The sequence below is a fragment of the Misgurnus anguillicaudatus genome, unplaced genomic scaffold (assembly GCF_027580225.2).
Source record: "Misgurnus anguillicaudatus unplaced genomic scaffold, ASM2758022v2 HiC_scaffold_31, whole genome shotgun sequence".
Lineage (NCBI taxonomy): Eukaryota > Metazoa > Chordata > Actinopteri > Cypriniformes > Cobitidae > Misgurnus > Misgurnus anguillicaudatus.
The window spans coordinates 333,782-346,323 of NW_027395281.1; the positions used below are offsets into that span (position 1 = coordinate 333,782).

Consider the following 12,542-nt stretch of genomic DNA (forward strand, 5'->3'; position numbering starts at 1 on the left):
AATCACTCAGATTAAACATGTCGAGTATTTATCTGTCCATCCTGCCTGCCATAGAGCGCGAAAGATACATTAACACATTTAATTTGGTCAATATAAAAACATGTCCCTTTCATTCTCACAGCGTCAAATTTGTGTAACAACGCCATCCAGTGATTGCTGGAAATATCGCTAAGCCAGTTAGTTGTATGGCTGGACGAAAAAGTGCACTCATTACTCTAAATATAAAGACATAATAAATGAATACGAAGTAACTTTCAAATACGAAGTAAAATCATTCACTTGCTTCCCTGTTGACTTGATGAGGTACGTGTTTAATGTCCGGGTAAGACACCTCTGGCCAATAGGGAGCGTTGTTACACAAATTTGATGCTGGGAGAATGAAAGAGACATGTTTTTATATTGACCAAATTAAATGTGTTAATGTATCTTTCGCGCTCTATGGCCGGCAGGGTGGACAGATAATTACTCAACGTGTTTAATCTGAGTGATTTCATAAGTTATTTACGCCTGCCGGCTGTGTACGAAGGTTGCTTTGTTCCGCTATTTTGAATGGAAGTCAATGGAACGTCTAGTGCGATTTCCCCCAAAAGTGGGCGTGAACCTGTTCAGAGACATTCTATGACGTTGCGCCGGTTGTGCGTATAGTGCTGGATTTGGGGGATGTAGTGCTCACAAGCATGCGGTAAAAGAACAAAATGTAAGAATACATGAGGGTACGACATATGCTGAGGCTATACAGAAGGTAAAGCAAATTGAGCAGACACAGGGAGTCAACAAAAATCATGAATTGCATAGGAACGTAATAGTTCAGAGAAAGGTAAATGAGGATAAACTGGAAGTTGGGAAAATGGAGTTTGTTTCATTTATGGCAGAAGTGATAAACTGTTCAGCGCAAACAGAAAGCAGAACAGAAAGAATTAAGATCATTATAAGGGCAGCAGAGAAATACTTAAATGTAGATGGAGTGACTGTGGAAAAAATAAATGATAAACTGAAAATTCCAACAATCACTCAAACTCCAGGTAGAAGTACATTTTAACAGTTTTGCAATGGAATGCTAGAAGTCTTATTGCAAATGGGCTCGAATTTAAACAATACATAGATCAATTGGATAAGAAACCACATATAATATGCATTCAAGAAACTTGGTTAAAATCTCATTTAAATTTTGTTTTACAAGGGTATAGTGTAGTAAGGAAAGATAGAAGAACAGGAAATGGGGGTGGAGTGGCCATTTTTATTCAAAATAAGGTACAATACAGAGTTATTAATGAGGTTGAAGATTATGAATTGGTAGTTATTGATATATTTGCAGAAAAACAGAATATTAGAGTTATTAATTTTTACAATCCTTGCGAAAGATTAAATAAGGATTTGGAAGAGGTTATTGGGGCAAGATTAGGATATAAAATTATTTGGTGTGGAGATTTTAATGCACATAATACATTATGGGGAAGTATTAATGATGATCATAATGGGGAAGTTATAGAAGAAATCATAGATAGTCATGCACTGGTTTGCCTAAACGATGGTAGAAACACAAGAATTGATTTGGTAAGGGGAATTGGATCAGCAATAGATTTAACATTGGTGTCAGAAGAGCTAGCAAGGATGTGTGAGTGGGATGTGTGCGAAGACAATAGTATGGGAAGTGATCACTATATTATAATTTTTAAGGTAGGGATGAGTGTGGCAGAACAAAATTTGAAGCCTGCTCCAGGATGGAGATTTAAAAAGGCTAATTGGGAAGCATATTCATTTTTAAGTGAGGTAGGACTTACAGCAATAGAACCAGAATCAATGGAAGAAGTGGAAGAATTTAATGAAAGGATTTGTAAAGTTTTGTATGATATAGCTGATAATGTAATAGGAAGAAAGGGACAAAGTAGAAAGAGAAAATCAGTTCCCTGGTGGACAGAAAAATGCAGTATAGCTGTAAAGGACAGAAATAAAGCATTTAGAAAGATTAAAAGAACATACATATTTGATGATTTCATCAAATATAAGAAAGCACAAGCTGAAGTCAGAAGGACAATTCGGGCTGCGAAAAAGAAATGCTGGAGAGACTGGTGTAGTACAATAGGAGAAGATGTTGATATAAGTGAAGTGTGGGGGACAATAAGAAAAATGGGCGAATATATAAAAACCAAGCTATTCCAGTCTTAAAAAATGATGAAGGAATAATAGCAGTGAATGATATTGAAAAAGCTGAAATGTTGGCTAAAGTATTTGTAAGAGTTCATAGTGAAGATAATGTTTCAGAGGAAGCTAAAAGACTAAGAGATCAGAATAAGAATCAGCACCCAGATGTGATGACAAAAAGGAATGCCTCTGGAGATACTTTAGATGTAGATTTTTCTTTATATGAATTAAAACGGGCTCTAGGGGGAGTTAAACATACATCTCCTGGTAAAGACTATGTGTGTTATATAATGATCGAGCATCTGACTGATAGATCATTGAAAGTTATATTACGTCTGTTCAATAGGATTTGGAATGAGGGAAAGCTTCCATCCTCATGGAAACATGGAATAATAATTCCAATAGGCAAACCGGGTAAAGATAAATCAAACCCGAATGGATATAGACCAATTGCTTTGACTTCCAATATGTGTAAACTGATGGAAAAAATGATTATTTACAGGCTAAACTATGTTTTGGAAAATAATGGGCTTATGTCACCGTATCAAAGTGGATTTCGGGCAGGGCGGAATACAATGGACGCTGTGTTAAGCCTGGAAGCTGATATAAGGAAAGCTCAAGTAAATAAAGAAGTTCTGGTTGGGGTTCTTTTTGACATTGAGAAGGCATATGATATGCTTTGGAAGGAGGGGCTACTAATAAAACTTAAATCTATGGGAATTGGAGGGAAGATGTATAACTGGATTATGGACTTTCTCTTTGAAAGAACAATTCAAGTCAGGGTAGGAGTAGAGTATTCTAAGACGTATAAGATAGATAATGGGACACCTCAAGGAAGTGTATGTAGTCCAGTGTTATTTAATATAATGATAAATTATGTTTTTAATAATATTAAAGGTGATATAGGACGGGCATTGTTTGCAGATGATGGGGCAATTTGGAAAAGAGGACGTAACGTTAGTTGTGTGTCAAAAAAGTTACAAGAGTCAGTGGAAGCTGTTGAAGCATGGGCAAATAATTGGGGTTTCAGGTTGTCAGTACCTAAAACACAAGTTATTTGCTTTACAAAAAAGAAACAAATACCAGTTGTTAAATTGAAATTATATAAACAAGACCTGGAGCAAGTTGCAGTAATTAAATACCTTGGAGTATGGATGGATCAAAGACTGACTTTTGCAACTCATGCAAAAAAGTTAATAGAGAAATGTAAAATAGGAGTTAATATATTACGATGTTTATCAGGAGTTGAATGGGGAGCTTGGAGAATATCATTGAAACGAATATACTGTACATTCATTAGGTCAAGTCTGGATTATGGAAGTATTATCTATGGATTTACATCTGAAACACTACTTAAAAAGATTGAAAGAATACAGAGTCAAGCTCTAAGAATTTGTTGTGGTGCCTTCAAATCATCTCCCATTGCAGCCTTGCAGGTAGAACTTGGAGAAGCTCCTCTTTCCTTGAGAAGGTATAAGCTCAGAATGAATTATTGGATTAATATAAAAGGGCATAAAGAAAATCATCCAGTAAAAGGAGTAATGGAAGAATGCTGGGAACATGGGAATAAGAATATTAAAAGCTTTGGATGGACTGCTAATGGGGAAGCAATGGAAGGTGGTATTGATGGATATGAAGTTAGCCCAACAGTGACTTTATCTAATATTCCACCATGGGTATTTCCAATGCCAATAGTTGATTTTCAAATTCATAAGCAAATAAACAAGGACAAAGATACTCCCAAGAACAGGATTGCACAGCAGTATTTAGATCAAAGCTATACATCGTGGTTGCATATATATACAGATGGTTCTAAAGATCCTGCCACAGGAAGAACTGCCTCTGCAGTGCATATCCCTACGTTTCAATGTAATATTAGCAAAAGAATAACTGATCATGTATCTGTGTATACAGCAGAACTAATTGCCATTCTGGTAGCACTTCATTGGGTGAAGGATGTAAAACCTAGGTTAGCAATCATTTGTTCTGATTCATATGCAGCACTTTCAAGCCTTGCGAGTGGTCTAAAATCAACTAGGCAAGATATTATTTATGATATTCTTGCAAGCTTACTGAGAAATAGTAATTCAAGTCTTATTATGTTTCTGTGGGTCCCTGCTCACGTGGGAGTGGAGGCTAATGAAGTGGCTGACAAACTAGCTAAGCAAGCTCTAAATCATGAGGAAGTTGACATACAAGTGGCTCTTAGTAAAAAAGAGGTCCAGGCTCAAGTGAAAGAAGATACTCGTAATAAATGGCAGGAAGCATGGAATACTGATATCAAGGGCAGACATCTTTATAGTATTCAACAACTTGTAGGAAATGGAAGAGGTGTATTTAAAAACAGAAAAGAAGATATCTGTATTTCACGTCTTCGAATAGGACATTCTGGATTAAATAATTCCCTTTTTAAAATAGGAAAGCACGCAACTGGTAAATGCAGACATTGTGATCAAACAGAGACAATAGAGCATATATTATTTATTTGCCGACAGTATGAAAATGAAAGAATATCAATGTTTCAGGAAATGGACAAATTGGACATAATAACTTGTAATTTACAAAGCTTTTTGGAATGTAGTTTAGAGCAATGGAAGAGATATAGAGTCATTATTAAATTTATTAAAGAAATAGGGTTATATGGGATAATTTAGTATTTTTTTTTATTTTTTATTATTAAGCATTTCCTTGTATATCGGTGCTTCACACTCCAGTTTAGTAGGTGGCGGTAGTGCACCATAAGCTGGTTTGCCAACCGCCATAAAATTGCAGAAGAAGAAGAAAGTGAGCCAGTGGCTGTTTCTCAATTCCAAGAACGCAAAGAACGGACTTGCGTCCTCGTGGAGATCGGTCTTGCCAGGCGACCTGGGAAGAACGAACTCGGAAGTTTTGCCGCAATGACTTCTGGGGCGTAAAGCGATTTCAGCAAGGCTGCACTCGATGCATCCTTGATATCAAGAACACATCCGGGTATTTTCATGCGTCCTCTGTCCTTGCGTTCTTGAGAATTGGAATGAACTTCGACCGTTAATGATGACGTAGAGCGAGGACACGAGGACGCAAGATCGCTGAAGAACGCATATTGAGAAACAGCCAGTGGGTAAGTTGACCCACCCCCTGTATCTAGGCTACCATACAGATTTGTAGCCGTCTGACCACAAATCCAGGTAGCAACCATCATTTCTATTTGACTATGGTAAAGAGAAGCACAAGTTAAAAAGATAAGTATGATTTTTTTTACAAAAAACAGTTTTTATCCCATCAAAGTTAAATTTATATATGTCAAGTATAATGGCTGTTATGTTAAAGCAAATTTATCCAGGTCTAAATATTTATACCATACATATTGGTGATAGGCTAATGTATAAAACCAGGTCAATGATTTAGCTAAAGATTAGCCTGAATTACTAAACTAGGCAGTTTTTCCCAAAATGGTGGCCGTGGGGCAAAGTGAACCAAATCCTGTGGGGTAAACTAAACCAGCGGTTCAATGTACCCCACCATGATGTTTAGTTAAAAAAATTTTCAACATTAGCAATCAACATTATTATTATTATTACCCTTCCAAATAGGGCAAAAATAGACAATTTCATTAAAATGACAAATCCTAGGGTTGTAAATGGACATTTAAAAACGTTTCTGGATAAACGTCATTCGCGTCTTCCATTGTCTAATCGAATGAGGGGAGAGGCGGGCCTTACGTTGTGGTGAGGGATGTTTACAGTTGCTTTGAAGAACCGGACTCCACTCGCTCACTCTCTCCTGCGGTTGGCATTAAAACAGTAGGTACTGTATAGTATGAATCCTGGTAGTATGAATGAGATTCGGACGTACTACATCCGCCATGTTGCTACATCACGTGACATACGTCGTCATCACGTCATGTAATTTCATTTCAGCGCGAAAACAGCAGCGTGCCTCTTCTTCTTCGTTGGATAACTCATCGTCCGGGGCATCATGGGATAGTGAAGCGTCCATCGTATGCACACTGCAAAATCTAACCAGTAGTAGTAGGTCATCCGGGTACTTTTCGCATACTGTTTTTCGAATACTATGTATTCGGACATACTACTCGCCTCGCCTACTGCTTTTCGCGTACTATATAGTATGTAGTAGGCGGTTTCGGACGCAGCACTGCTGTGTAAAAACGTTGCTTGTTCCGCTATTTTGAATGGAAGCCAATGGAAGGGCTGCTTTTCTATCACCCAAAAAGGGGCAGTGACGAAATTTACAGTCAAGTTCCCGGATGTGCCGGTAGTCCGTATCGCTCTCACGGTACTTTGATGTCATCCACCTGTTGGTTCTTACAGCGGTGCATAAACTCGACCAAACCTAATAAAAGACATGAAAACGTATGCGTGTGTAACACCTGATTGCATCAGTAACTTGACAACTCTACTACGGTCTCTGTCAGTGTTACAGATATATTACACATTATTTTGTAGGGGACAAAATAAGTAAAACAAGCAGATTGTAATTTAATATCTATTGTCAGATGACAGCTGTGCTTGAATACAAACTATACAATGCAGGCAATGTGATTATATACATTTTAGTGAAGCAATCTCTTGTATTTACTAAAACAACATAAACATGAATAAAAAATGAATGAATAAAACCATCACAATAAATGAAAGCGTATTGAAGTGAATCCCATATCAAACAAAACTTTATTCAAATGTATTTTTCTAACAAACAATCACATATTTACTATCATCTCAAAACAGCTGTGATACAGCTCTATTTTAATGAATCAGTTTGTGGTATATCCTGGGTCTGTGCGTGAAGTCAGGGTGCTGAGGAACAGTCCTAACGTATCGAAATCACCCGATTGGCTGGTCTCCGGTCGATTGCTTTGCTTTCCCGTGGCATCATGGGAAAGCTGGGATAGAAGTGTCCATCCGATGCACGCTTCAGAATCTGGGCGGACTCAGTAGGGCATCCGGGGATTTCTCGCCTACTGATTTTATGGATACTGAGGATTCGGACGTACTACTCTGTTCACGTGCTGTTTCCACTACTACATTTTCAGTAAGTAGGCGGTTTCGGACGACACTTAAGTACACGTGCCTCTAAATCTCGCGAGAAATAGTCCAAAATCCCGCTAATTCTCGCCTACCCTTTTACGTATACTGAGGTTTTGGACATACTGTTCATTCGCCTACTGCTTTTTGCATACTATATAGTATGGCAGTATGCGGTTTCGGATTCAGCCAAGTACAGAGGACGCATGAAAATACCCGGATGAGTTCTTGATATCGAGGATGCATCGAGTGCAGACTTGCACGCTGAAATCTGGGGAGGTCACGTGACCAGCAGGAAGATCGCACACATCTCAATTCTCACAAGTGTTTTTTGTGTTCTCGCGACCTTCTGAGTTCGTTCTTCCGAGGTCGCCTGGGAAGACCAATCTTCACGAGAACACAAGTCCGTTCTTTGCGTACTTGGAATTGAGAAACAGCCTATGGCTGAATCCCAAACTGCCTACTTCCATACTATATAGTACGCAAAGTAGCGCTTTTTACATACTATATAGTATGGAAGTGGGCGGTTTGGGATTCAGCCTATGTGTCCCACTAAATACTCATTATCTTCTTCTTCTTCTTCTTTTAAAAATGTGTTAGCATCAATCTTATTGGTGTATTACCGCCATCTTCTGTTCCGGAGTGTGGATCAGTCAGTATACAGGATTCACTATGTTTTTTCATTGCCCACTCTCAAAATCCTCTATGCTGTAAAAAAATTATTGAATTTTCAGAGCCTTTTTTTTCTTTCAGATTTTTATTCTAAGGAAATTACTCTTGATAACACTATTTTCCTGATTTCTCTTATAGGGAAATTTCATATTCATGAAGCCAGATCCATTCATTCTAATCCTAATTTTAGAATGTTTGCCACAGATATTAAGTCCCTTTTCAAAACTTCTGACAGTATGACAAAGCCTTTAAATTCAAAAGCTCAAAAAACTTTTAATATACTTAATTCTGTTGTAAAGTATATTTGATTGTGTTATCTGTTCGTTGTTGTCTTAAAATTGTTTTTTTTTTAAATGTTAACTGAGCATTTCAGTTAACTGAGCATTCATAAGTCATAAGTATATTACAGCAATTTATGATTTACTAATAGTAAAGTTTTTGTTTGCTAATTGTTATTGTTCTAAAATAAGACAGTCTTTTTGACGTATGCAGCCTATATATGCTCCCTCTGAAGGACCCACTGAAAAAAAAGAAACAGTCACATAAATTCTAATGGTTTGCATAAAAATAGCAATAGGAACCATTAGCTTTTACTATTTACAGAATTCCTTTTGTAGTGTGTTTTTTGGACATATTCCAATAGGATTTAATGCCCCCACCAACAATTATACATTATAGTTTCCATTACAACCAATAAAATTCCCATTAAAACCATTAAATCCACAAAAATTTCTGTGACGTGTCTATTGTTTTTTGTAGCAGGGCAGGCTCCCGTTGACACTTAACAAAAACTAACAACTCTTTCCAGTACTCGTGTCAATTACAAAACAGATTCAGGAAGAAAAGGACAAGTGTGTTTGGCTCAGAAATACTCTCTCACACGTACAACTGCTTTTTTTAAAACTTTTGCCAATGTTTAGCATGAGGAATCCAACTCTTTAAATGTGTTAATAAGTCAGAATGCATGAAATACCGTTAGACCCATAGACATCTGTTAGGTTGGATATATGACATTAATGATTTCACTCAAGTTCAGTGGAAACGTCAGCGAGAAAAAACACAGAGAGGCGTGAAACTGGAAGTATGAAGCACATGAAGAGAAAGATAGAGCTCACAGAGTCGTCTTCATCTCATTCACTGCAGACAACAACACAACACAACATCTGATGAAGAAAATGTTTCTCATGTTTGTTTATATCTCTTTGTGTTTCTGCTGCCTGACAGGTGATTTATCAAAATATTTATACCCCAAGATTATAGTCATAGATGCTGAAACGGTGTTATATTAGACCAATTTAAACTGACTGTAGATATTTAATCTGTGTGAATCTGTTTGTCTCTGTAGGTGTGTTTGATGATGAAGTGAAGTCAGTGTCAGTGATGGAGGGAGATTCTCTTACTCTACACATTAAGATTAAACTACAGAGAGATGATCTGATACTGTGGAGATTTGGACCGCAAGCAACTCTTATAGCTCAAATCTATAAAGAGGATAATAAGATCTCAATAAATGATGATGTTCTTAATGGGAGATTCAGAGACAGACTGCAGGTGAATAATCAGACTGGAGATCTCACCATCACAAACATCACAACTCAACACACTGGACTTTATAAAATAACCATCAGTGGCAAACAGAAGACATCATACAGATTCAATGTTACTGTCTATGGTGAGTAAAGATTTACTGTTGACACATTAATAGTCATATTTATCTTAGCAATGTAAAATAATTTATATAGGTTAGGATTAAATATATAAATATTTTTATGCACCTTATTTTTATGTATTTTGCTTTTAAATGTGTTTCTTTATAAATCCATTATGACTGAAGACATTAAACACTGTCGATAGATCAGACCTCTTGACTAATATTTTGATAATATTTGCTTTGATTTTTATTTCTGTTTATTCTCTCATGTTTCAGCTCGTCTGCCCGCTCCTGTTATCACCACACAAAACTCTTCACAATGTTCAAATTGTTCCTTGCTGTGTTCAGTGTTGAATGTGAGAGATGTGAGTCTGTCCTGGTACAAAGGAAACAGTTTATTGTCCAGCATCAGTGTGTCTGATCTCAACATAAGACTCTCTCTATCTCTGGAGGTTGAATATCAGGATACAAACACATACAGATGTGTACTCAACAATACCATCACAAACCAAACTCAACATCTCAACATCACTCAACTCTGTCAGACATGTTCAGGTGCAACAGCTGTGATTATTCTGTTACAGTAACAATTTTGACTGATCTGAGATCAGATTCAGTTACAGTAATATATTTTTTATTATTCATTACAGGTCTCACCTTCATTCATAAAGTTGTGATTTGTTGTGTTGCTGTTGGATGTCTGGTCATTGTCGCTTCAGTTCTGATCGTCTGCATCAACAGGAAACACAGAAACACACAGCAACACGGTAAATGTTAATAATCTATCGATACTAAACAATACCTTTTGTTAACAGATCAAGATGAGAGTTTTGGTTTGTAATGTGTTTGTGTTGTTGTAACAGTTCAGAGTGGTGAAGAGGAAATCACTTACGCAGAAACAACTTTCCATAAAAGACAAACATATAAACAAGTAAGATCAATCTTTATCTTTTATAAAATTGCCTAAAATGTGTCAGATTTATTACTATTACATACACAAACACAACAGCTGATAGCGTAGGTGACTTTTGAAGAAGCTGTTTGGTCATTACATAATTTCCATATGCCTATTTGTGTTATGTCATAGTCACTAATATAGTAAATTCGGAAATGTTACACAAATGTAAATACAACACTATTACTATGAAGAGAGTAAGGATCTCTTAAATATATTATATTGACTAAAATAACATTTAAACGCAACAATAAATTAAACAGACACACAGACAAAGCTAAAAATGGACCGTAATGAAGACCAGTAAATAAGCATCAATATTATGTTACAGGAATTTTTAAAACAAAGCATCTAAAAGTATATAGGGATTGAATGTTAAACTCACCAGATTTAATACATCTATGATGAGCACTGACTTGTTGTATGATTAAATAAATGCTATGTACAATAGTTATGAATGAGAAATATTTGTAAGCAACCTCCAGTGCATCACACTTTTTTGAAAAACCTGAGAGGTCAAAGAAGCGGTTAAGGGGGGTTTCAATTTAGCACTTTTGGTGAGCACCCGGGTCCATTTCACGTCAGCGTTCGGTTTGTTTGGATTTCTAAAACACTGTTTTCCGAACTTGTGTGCGATTGAGAAAGCAAAGTGTGAAGATTTGTGCATGATGTGTAGAAAAATAAGTAGGCTATATAATAATGTATAATATACTGTATATAATATACAGATAATGTATATAATAATATATATTACACAAAATGTTAATAATATAAAATAAAATAATGTAAATTAAAAACCAGACAAGGTTTAGGCTAATCCAGAACTAGGCCTTATTTATATTAGGTAATTTAAGAAGTTTTTACAAACATACCTTGCAAAAAACACTACAGGTGTGCATCTTAAGACAAAAAAAATGTAACCAATATATGTTAAAATTAGTCAAGACAGTTTCTAAATTAAAGCAGCTCAAACCTGTATTTTAGTCTGGGACTAGGATAAGCCGAGAAACCGCACCTATAAGTATACAGCCTAGTATTTTTTTAAAGTTTTTTTTGTTGCGCATTTAGAAGAAATTTTAATGTGCTTTTTTGTTGAATCATGATTTGTTTATGATAACGTCTTTACGCACATCTCAAGCACATGCGTAGGCATGCTTAGTGAATAAGACCCGCTGTCTTTTCATTTCATGTACATAACATTTTTACTTTGAATATTAATGTATAATAATTTGAACAGCTATTGTCATTAAATGTTGTGTAATTTTATGTGTTGTGTACAGAGAGCTTCAGTGGAGGATAACGTGGTGTATGCAAGAGTCAAGGGACGATGATCAAACTCAGCTGAAACATCAAAAAGATATTGTAAAACTAAACCAAACTGTAAAAGATTATTTAAAAAAATTATTAAAATATAAATATAAAGGGTCATAGTGGGTTTAAAGGACATACATGCATACATACAAACATGCATACATTCTTGAAGGACTCTTAAAGGAAAACACCACCGTTTTTCAATATTTTACTATGTTCTTACCTCAGCTTGGACAAATCAATACATACCTATCTATTTTTAATAGATAGCACTTTTAATCTTTGTACAGCGTGTTGTGAATATATATATATATATATATATATATATATATATATATATATATATATATATATATATATATATATATATATATATATATATATATACATACCACAACAGCCGCTTGTTTATGTTGTTACTGTTATAAACAAGCGGCTGTTGTGGTCAGCAACCAGCTTCCGGTAAACTTCGCTAAGAATAAATAACAGCTAAGTTCTTTAAACGTAGTTTATTTATATAACAAGGAAAAAACAACACATAGATTACATAGGAAACCAAATCATTTGTTATTTTGTTATATATACGATGAGGCGTTTGTTCAAGAGATCAGTTTATCAACTAGTGAGACCATTAAACATACATATATACATATAAATACATATACATATATACATATATACATACATATATACATATAAATACATATATACATACATATACATACACACACACACACACACACACACACACACACACACACACACACACACACACACACACACACAC

At 35.7% G+C, this 12,542-nt stretch overlaps 1 long non-coding RNA gene across 1 annotated transcript; it reads left to right on the plus strand.

Moving 5' to 3' along the window:
* Positions 1 to 9,788: 9,788 nt before the first annotated feature.
* Positions 9,789 to 12,034, plus strand: LOC129452797 (uncharacterized). Its single transcript, XR_012368567.1, has 3 exons — positions 9,789 to 10,256; positions 10,353 to 10,420; positions 11,725 to 12,034. It is a non-coding gene; the product is annotated as an uncharacterized lncRNA (long non-coding RNA).
* Positions 12,035 to 12,542: the final 508 nt, after the last annotated feature.